Here is a 10,563-nt window from a genome sequence, read left to right as displayed (position 1 = left end):
CCAACATAAATTTCCGGATTATCCCCACAAGGATTACTTTACACGGATTTCTACACGGATATTTACTACTGGAATGAAACTACACTTCAAGTACTGTTCTCTCTTTTTTCAGCACATCACACTCTTTACCACTTCATACTAAAAATATCCGCCTATGGATATAATAATAGATTACTTTATTTTTTCTGTCTCTGATGAAGGGAAGTACTGGATCTTCCCAGAAACAGCTGTAAGACTTTATCCATAAAATACTTCTCCAACCTTACCATTGCTCTCTTTATCTTTTTATTTTTATATATTTACATATATATGTATGTATGTATATATGTATTTATATATATATGTATGTATATATATGTGTGTATATATATGAACATTTATTGTGGTTTAGAGTCAAGATTTGACTGTTATTTTCAGCGTGGTGGTATCTCTTAGATACCCTATATTATAATTTTAAATAATTGTTACCTTTGATGGTTTTTATTCCCATGCTGGCCACTTGATAAGATCAATATTCTAAATATCGATCTTATCCTTATTTATATATATATATATATATATATATATATATATATATACAAGAGTCAGTTCTTCATAAATGCAAAACAAGGTGGAAAAAAAGTACTCGAATACTGTAGGTAGAGTAATATGTTCCCATCCGATGAACGGGAACATGAAACTCTGAGTTTTTGTGATAGTTTTACTTTTTAATAAAGTATATACATACATATATATATATATATCACCTTGACCGACCAGTCCGTCAGGCATCCATTTGACACTGCTAGTTACAGCACACTGTCCACTCCTCTCTAGATCGTGCCTTCCTCATCCACGTGGTCCCAATCGCCCTCCTAAAATCGTAACTCCACCATCATGGAGGCCTTCCAAGTAATCATTTCCATCCGTGCGGGTACCACTCGACAACTACGCGGGTCCACCAATTATTGGTGAGCCAGGCAATGTGTCCAGCCCATCTAAACTTGCTGTGTGTATATTCTATGATGACGTCCCTCTTCTGATGAGCTCGCTATTGATATGCTCTCTCAACGTGATTCCAAGCATTGACCTCTCCATGGCTCTTTGAGCCTTTACCAATCTCTGCTCTTCTCTCTTTGTTGTAGCCCATATATAATATTGCAGGTAGAACTGTGCTATTTATGAGGCTGGCACGGGTGGTCCTGTCCAACCTTCCCTTGAGCACATCCCTTATGCCATTATACGCCTTCCATCCAGCCTTTATTCTCTGCAAGATCTCCTTTTCGATGTTTCGGTGCATATTCACATAAACACACTTTATTCTGAACCACATGTGTATCAAATTCTAACAACAAACTAATGACTTGTTGTTAGAATTTGATACACATGTGGTTCAGAATAAAGTGTGTTTATGTCCCTGTAATTTAGAGGTTCGGCAAAGGAGGAGAAACTGACAGAATAAGTACCAGGTTTAAAAAAAAATAAGTATCTGTGGTCAATTCACTTGACTACTGAATCCACTCACAAGGCTGTGACTGGTCCAAGGATATAGTAGCAGACACTTGTCCAAGGTGCTTCACTGCAGAACTGAACCTGGAACCATGTGGTTGGGAAGCAAACTTCTCACCATGCAGCTATGGTTAGAGTACTATGCAAATTTACTTCTCATAATTACTTCCATGATATGTATAAGTTCATTCATAATCCAACAGAATTTTTCAAGTCAGTGCCCCAGTATGGCCATATTCCAGTGATTGGAACAAGTAAAAGATAATACTTCTTTCTTAGACATGATGTTGGATAAATGTAAACATTTTAAAACCATCTTAATTTGATGAAATTTTGTTGCTCCTTTTTCGGTCCTTGTAGGATCTTTTGCCCTCCTGTGTAGCATGGAGCACCCTACCAGAAGCTTGCGCTCTGCTAGCACAAGTCTCAGGGTCATTGAGACATAGAAACCAGGATTGGATTTTGTGATTGGTAATGTAATTCTGGACACAAAAAAAGAGATAATTATATTTGGGACACCTTTTATCATAAGTCTTCTATAGCAAGCCTGTCCTGGTTAAACAAATATCTTCACATAATTAAGCAAGAACAGCCCTTCTCCCTCCAAGGTATACTCACAGGAGTTGGACTGATTGCTCTAAGTTATATGAACCATCTTTCAATTATACAAGCTGTCCCTAAAGTTTGGACATATAGCAAATCTCATTAACTACATTTTATTACCTATATATTTTATATATTAAACTGGCACTCCATTAGTTACGATGACAAGGGTTCCAGTTGGGCCAATCAACACAAGTCTGCTTGTGAAATTAACATGCATGTGGTTGAGCACTCCATAGACACATGTACCCTTAATGAAGTTCTTAAGGAGAATCAGCACGATAAGGTTGGCCCTTTGAAAGACAGGTACTATTCATTTATGCCAGCTGAGTGAACTGGAGCAACATGTATTTCTTGAAAATATAGATTTTACCTGTGTACAAACTTTAGGGACACCCTGTAGATTGATGTTGTAGCTTACAGTTGTCTATTATAACAACTGATGTTAGCCATTTATAGCTAGGTAGACAGAGCCAGTGAGAAACCACACATTAAAACTGGTGATTGAACATAAACTGTTGATCTGTTTGTGTGCAAGGAGTCCTATATAGCATTAGGCTCAGGATACATTTTACAGTAAACAGGTTCAAGCATGGCTGCGTGATTACAGAGTTTAGTTCATAACGACATGGCTTTGGATTTTACCCTACTGTGTAGTACCTTGAGCAAGTATCAGACCAACTGATTCCTTGTGAGTTGGAATTGGTAGATGAACACTGTAACATTATGTGTGTGTGTGCTTGCATGTGTGTTGACATTCTGCATTTGAATAAAACAACAATGTCATGTTTACTTTCCCTATAAAACAATACATACTGTTATTCTGCACTTTTATAGACATCATCATCATCATCGTTTAATGTCCGCTTTCCATGCTAGCATAGGTTGGACAATTTGACTGAGGACTGGTGAAACTGGATGGCAACACCAGCCTCCAATCTGATTTGGCAGAGTTTCTACAGCTGGATGCCCTTCCTAACGCCAACCACTCAGAGAGTGTAGTGGGTGCTTTTACGTGTCACCCGCACGAAGGCCAGCCAGGCAGTACTGGCAACGGCCACGCTCAAAATGGTGTATTTTATGTGCCACCCACACAGGAGCCAGTCCAGGGGCACTGGCAACGATCTCGCTCGAAAATCTTACGAAGGCCAGTCAGGCGGTACTGGCAACGGCCACGCTCAATGGAATAAAAAAAGCCCCTCATTTGAAAAATATGAGTTGACAACTAGTTGCAAAATACTACCTCAAAAAGTTTCCTCCAAGCTATGCCAGATGGAAAAAAAATGAATGTAAAACACCTAACTACCACTAATTAACCACAGCTAGCAACACATTAAATACCAATAGCTACTACACATCAACCACAACTACCATGCATTAATTACCAATAACTACCACACATTAATAATCACCACTAAATGCCCTCATATATTAACCACCACTAAATACTACACATGAGAAAAGCATCTGGTGCACTTTGTAAGATGGTTGGCATAAGGAGGAGCACCCAGCCATAGAAACCTTAGCAAAGTAGACATTGGAGATTGATGTAGCCTTTAGGCTACCCAACTCATATCAACATGGTATAGGAGTGATAATGATGATAACCACCATTAAGAACTACAGATCAGCATCTTACTACCACACATAAATACCATACCCTTCCGCCAACCAATCACCCTTACTACACTGGGATTTCAACACCTGATTGAACCACAGGGGTACCATCATGATATACATGTTCTGACAGAGTTTATCCCACTCTAACTTCAAACATAGCCAGTTTCTTCTACAGAGATAGTGAAGCAGGAAAAGTATCAACTTCATAATTAACTAAAAATGTATTTAATGATAGCAATAATCATTGTATTACTGGTATTATCTTTTTTTTGTGTGTACTGAAGAGAGGCCTTCATTATGGTCATTGAAGCTGTTATAAATCTCCTTTACATCTTATAAATCTCCTTTACATCACACCCTATCTTCCTAAACAAGTTAAGGCATATTGGGTAATGTAGTCCTAAATCTATTCAGACAGAAAAATATTTTTTTAAAAAGCAGAGCAGTTGCAACTAGAAAGCTTTTGATCATAGATCAGCTCAATCAGAGGTGATTTGGAGCTAAATAGCAAACACAACTGAAAAAAAAGAAAGAAAAAAACACAAATAATATTTATTTTATTACATTGATAATTAAACCAGCAAGTTGGCAGAACTACTGTTGGAACATCAGGAAAAAAAGTTTTGCAGTATTTCTTCTGACTCTTTACATTCTGAGTTCAAATGCCACTGAGGTCAACTTTATAATTTTTCCTATCAGGGTTAATAAAATAAGTACCAGTCAAGTACTGGAGTCCCCCTCCACACAAAGTTACTGGTCTTGTACCAAAACTAGAAAGAATTTATTATATTGATAATTGGCAGTTGATAGCAGAATTGGTAGACTATCAGACAAAAAAAATGTCTATATAGTATTTACTTTTAGATTCTGAGTTCAAATTCCTTGCATGCTTAACATGCCTTTTGAATAAGGCCCAGTACAAATTGTTATTTAGCAACCACAGCAGAATCTGAACTCAGAATATAAAAGTTAATAGGTAAAGAAAAAACAGGATATAACCAACTCAATGAAACCTGCTTCATACCTGAAAGCTTTGGGTCAGACTGGACTCCTTACCTTAATACTATCATGCTGACTTGTCAGTTTTAATTTCCAATTTTTGCCAGCTAAGTAGATTGGAGCAATGTGAAGCAGAGGGTCTTGCCCAAGGATATATTACACATCTCAGGCTAAGAATCAAATCCACAGCATTATGACTAAGAGTCTAAAGGTAGCAAGTTGATTGAACTGTTAGAGCAACAGTAAAAATGCTCTGCAATATTTCTTCTAGCTCTTTTACTTTCTGAATTGAAATTCAACTATGGGTTGATAAAATAAAGTACCAACTAAATGTTAGTCAATAGCATCAATTAACCTTCTCTCTCTCCTCAAAATTGCTGACCTTATGTCTAAATCAGATATTATTATGACTAAAAGCCTGACTACTATATCATGCACCTTCTTGTGAAATAACTGGTCCAAGACAACATAATCTGATAATTTACTGCTTCATTAAAAAATTAACTGAAATTAACTGAAGCAAAATTATATACTTGATAATCCTAGATATTTTGAAGGCTAAGTTGACACCAACAGATCTTGAAATCAAAACATAAAGGAATCAAATTAAAACCTGCAGTATCATGTCCTCCCATCTCTCTTTGAAAGCATTTTCTAATTGAAATGTTCCATGTTAAAACCTTCCAAAACACCAGCTTAATAGTTACAAAATATACAAAATTCTTCATTATTTTCAAAATTAATTTAAACACAGGCAATATATTTCAACAGAAATATGGTAACAAAAGGGTTTAAGTATTAGATCAAATTCCTTTCCCCACTCTAAAAAGAAAATGAACCAATGGAAGAGGTATTGCTTTGTTTATACCCTTACTGAGAAGAGAGGAACACTTTAGATCAGGGGTTCCCAAACTTCTTTCACTGTGGACCACCAAAATAAGTAATTTTTTCCTGTGGACCACCAAAATTTTAAATTTATTATAAAAGAACTGCTACTCATAAATATTAGTATAATTTTCACTTTGCGATGAAAGTTCCTTTTTCGTTCTTGTAAGGGACATCACAGAGAACATCAATAACAAAACCAATTTGCAAATGCACATGATTCTCAAGAAAGCATTATTTGATAGAATCGAATAGAAAAGGTTACTGAGTCATGAAAAATACCCCTTTATTCAGAAAAAAAAAAAGCTGTACAGTTAAAATATAACAATGTGAAGGGTAAATTAAAAAATGAGGAATGAAGTTGGGATCAGTACAAAAGGTTGTGTAAATGTTTGAGGGAATATAAAAAATTGAATTAACTTAAAAATGTCAGTGACAAGTCGTCAGGAAAAATGTCAAGAAACCTTCAGTGAGACCCTTGGGCTTGCTTTTTATTCACAAGCTGAGAAATCTTTGGCTCTTTTTGGCTCAAGCGAATTCTCAAAGTTCAAATGCTGTGTTTTTAATGCACAGAAACGTGGATCCGATTGTATGCATCTGTACCTGTCCGGTACACGTCCGTGTATGATTGGATAGTTAATCGTCCAATAGGCAATGAGTGCACTCACATGTGCTCATGCATATGCAATGAGGCATATTTTGTTTGCGCGATGTATGTGTATGGAAAAATTTTAATTCTTCCGGAGAACCACAGAAAATTTTCCACAGACCATCTGAGTTTTCTTGTGGACCACCTAGTGGTCCTCATGGACCAGGTTGGGAACCCCTGCCTTAAATAATGGCTACTCTGTGTGGTAGCATAACACCTTTGACTACCCCAAATACATACATACAAAGTGACCACTCTCAATGCTAAACAGACCCCATGCTACCCCACTGCAGAGATGGATAAGGTAAGGTTGTGTGGCAAGAAGTCAATTAAAGCCTTGTAAGCGAATGAGGTAAACAGCTTCATTGAAAAGATGACAAGGGACTGAGATGAAATGAGGCTCTTGTGAAGACCCACCTACCTCAGTGAAACTGAGTTTTGGAAATGCTGTGTGTTCCACCAACATGTAACATTAAATTTTTCACACATCCTACTAAACTACATCTCCTCTTCTTCATGCACGACACTCATCTCTCCCTGCCCTGCCAACTGTATCACTGCTACCTTGTCATACCCCTATATACCCAAGTTTCACCAGTCACTGCATCTCCCCACCCCCTTTTGCATTCATGTGAACTCCCTACTTATGTACCCTGTGGAATCCTCTACCATCCCATCTATATTTACATCCTCATATCTGGAGAATATGCCCTGGCACATTGCCACCATCTCCCCCCCTCTCTCTATCTATCTCTCTTTTCCTCTCTCCCTCTGACTGGGGTAACCATGTAACTCCTTTACAGCAAGACACCTGTTTCTGTCCCACTGTTTTACTCTAACCTCTCATTATCTAATGCAAATCCACTTCCTTCATTACCACCCTTTCTCAAAGGATCTTTGTCTTGCAAGTTAGTTGGTGACCTTTCTGGTGCTGGTGTCATGTAAAAAAAACATCCAGTTCATTCTGTAAAGTAGTTGACGTTTGTCGGGCATCCAGCCATTAAAATAATGTCAAAGACCTCACCAATCCTGGTGCCACATAAAAAGCACCTAGTCCACTCTGTAAAATGGTTGGCATTAGGAAGGTCATCCAGCAATAGAAACCACACCAAAGTAAACAGTAGAGCTTGATGCAGTCTTCTAGCTTACCAGCTCCAGTCAAACTGCTTAATTCATGCCAGTATGGCAGACAGATATTAAATGATGATGATGGCACACATATACATGCATGCATACAGAATAACAAAAAAGAAAACACCAACAGACAAAATCGACCATATTGAGACCAATGGGTCAAAAGAATGTTGGTGGAAATTATAATATTATTATGTGGGAACACAAAGAAAAGATATGTTCCGTTGTGGAAATCAGCTGCCCTCCGGACACCAATGTGATTAGAAAAATGCAAGACAGAAAAGATATCTATGGATCATTGATAAGGAGTTTGCAAATCCAGTAACCAAGACACACTTTCAGGTTCATACTTAGTATTATTGAAGCAACAGAATGCATAACAACCTGTCTGGAGCAAAGTAGGGCTGAACTTGGGATCTTGGAGAGAGAATGCAAATCCTTAATCCATGCAATACAAATGATCACAATATCTAGGACTGTAAAAATCTGTAAGATCTGAAGATTTAAAGGATAATAGTTAAAACAAGATGCTTTCCTTCACAATCTTGCTACCAAGTAGGTGACTGGTCAAAATTTACTCTAATATTAAAAAGAGAAAGAGAACACACACACACACAGAGTCTCTTATTAGACAGATAGTCATGATAGGTATATTGGGCTTCATATATTTGTACAAGAGAAAGAGAAAATATAGAAAATGCATACATACATACAAGATATGCCACCAATATACATACACCATTTCTAGCTATTTCATATTTTATATCTAAATCCTTTAGTATTATATCGGGACACTTCCCCTTCTCCAGACCAAGCAATAAATAAGAAAATCACAATAGACTTACATTTTATATATGTGGTATTTGTTTGATAAATGATATTTAATTGTATTTTTGAAAATTGTTCAAAATAGAAATTTTGACATTCATACCTTTCCTTGGAACTGTCTTTCAAACTGGGTTTCTTAAAAAATTCTTGGGGTTCTGTGAGATAAAACACCTTTTAACTTTTAATAAAATCTAATAAAAAATATATTGATTGTTAAAAGATATCATTCACCATTTTTAAAATATTACACTATGCATGAATGCTCTTTTTAGAACATTTTTCTGTTTCACCTAGTTTTAATAAAATTAGGCTGGTGGGGTGAATTGTCGGTATAAGTTTTGGGGAAAAATCTAAGGGTTCCATGGCAAAATAAGTTCGGGAACAGTCACCTAAAGGCACTTATTAATAATAGAAATGAAAACAGAGAATTAGTAGGATTTAGGTGACTAAACCAAAATTCAAAACCAACTCAAAGATTTAGTCCACATTTCGTGATTGAGATATATAAACATTCTATCACTTTTCGAATAATGCTTTCCTATTATAAACACACATTTGCTTGGTATCCCGTCCTATTGTGTTTTCACTTATTATGAAAACCTGAAGACAATTGTTCTCAAACGTATTTTGTCGTGGAATACATGATTTCCCCCAAACTTACAAAACCAATAAATATCTTTATTTCACTGACAACCACCGCCACTCTAATTTTAATAAGTTGTTATTAAATTAAACGAAGCAAATGTGATGCTATGTCTATAGAGTACCTAAGTATGCGTTGGGCAGTGCAAAATATCAGTAGCAACATAGAGGAAAACACGAAAAGTGGTGAAGTCATGTCTAAGATATGTTCAAGCTTCGTTGAAGAATACGAGGACAAAATCGGAAGAATTTATAATACATCGTATCATAGACGACGTTCACGTTAAAAGTAGATGTTAGAATAATTACATAATAGGATAAGTACAACTCAAAGCATGTGTATAGATTTTTTTTTTAATCAGCAGATGTTACAAAGTGACTCAAGGGCCGAGATTTTCGCGCAGGCCCTTGAGTCATTTTGTACCTTCAGCAGATTAAAAACCATATGAATGTATATATACAGCTACTAAGTCGAGGCGAATCCTTTTTGACAATAATAATAAACGACGATAACATTTAGCAAATACAGAATTCAGGATTCCTTTGTTTTTATGTAGTTATGCCATGCCTTTTTATGCATAACTACAGGAGTTATGCCTAAAAAGGCATAACTACAGGGTTTTAGTTATGCCGTTTTTATAACAATAAACGGTTTTGATAGCACTATCCGTTATTACAAGCAACTTCCCCTATTGCACATTATATATATATATATATATAAATGCTGTCGCATGCCAAGAAAGAGATTCGGGATAACGAGTATTGAAAACACGTGTAAGGAGAGAGAGAGTAGAAACACTTCTCCTTATCAGAAACTAGTGGAAATATTTTAACAGATGGTTGGAAAACATATCAGGTTTATCAGATTATTTTTCTCTCGGAATGTTTGCAAACATTGAAGGGGAAATTAGCACGTGATTCATTTTGTGGAATGGTAAATAAACGTTTCACTACGGAAAGAGACTGTCACTTTTTTCTTTCTTTACATTTTTTTGTGCTATATACAAACGAAACATGCTGCTCAGTCTAATTACAAAAAAAGACATGGCTTTAGTGGAATTAGTTTACAAAAATAATTATAAAGATAAGTGGAATGTGAGAGTGAAAAATGTTGTTTTGGGACCAATGGTATAAATATGGTGGAGGTGGCGATTATACTCTTGTGGGCGTGGAAATGACTATCCATGCTGTAAGCGTGTATAAATATTTATTTAGATGTTGATTGAAGAATTGGCCGAATTGAAAGATGACGTAGATTTATATATAAAAATAAAATTGACAGGAGTTGCAAGTGAAAAAAAGAGATGAAATATCTTCGATGATTAGAAACTAGTTTAAATCATGTACGAACGAGAAAGCAGCCATGATTGTTCTGTCAGCTGTTATGGAAGAGGAGGAGACACGGGCAGCTTCGAGAAGGATATAAATTGTTTCATGTGTCTTTCCCACTTTTGTACCAGTACGGATGATGTTTTGACTTCCATCTGTGACGATTAAGCTAAAATATTTTCTTTGATATTAACACACACACATTTATATATATAGAGATATATGTATATAACGTGTCCATACGAAATAAATATATCGAATTGTTTTATAGCAAAACAAATGAAGGGGACTAAATAATAAAAAATTTGACACATCTTCACTTGCCAAAAACAGGCAATAAATAAATAAATATGGTTAGCCATTAAGTAAGTGTTGTTCAGCTCTGG

The sequence above is a fragment of the Octopus bimaculoides genome, chromosome 16 (assembly GCF_001194135.2).
Source record: "Octopus bimaculoides isolate UCB-OBI-ISO-001 chromosome 16, ASM119413v2, whole genome shotgun sequence".
Lineage (NCBI taxonomy): Eukaryota > Metazoa > Mollusca > Cephalopoda > Octopoda > Octopodidae > Octopus > Octopus bimaculoides.
The sequence above is the reverse complement of the archived record's forward strand: the minus strand, read 5'-3'. Positions refer to the sequence as shown.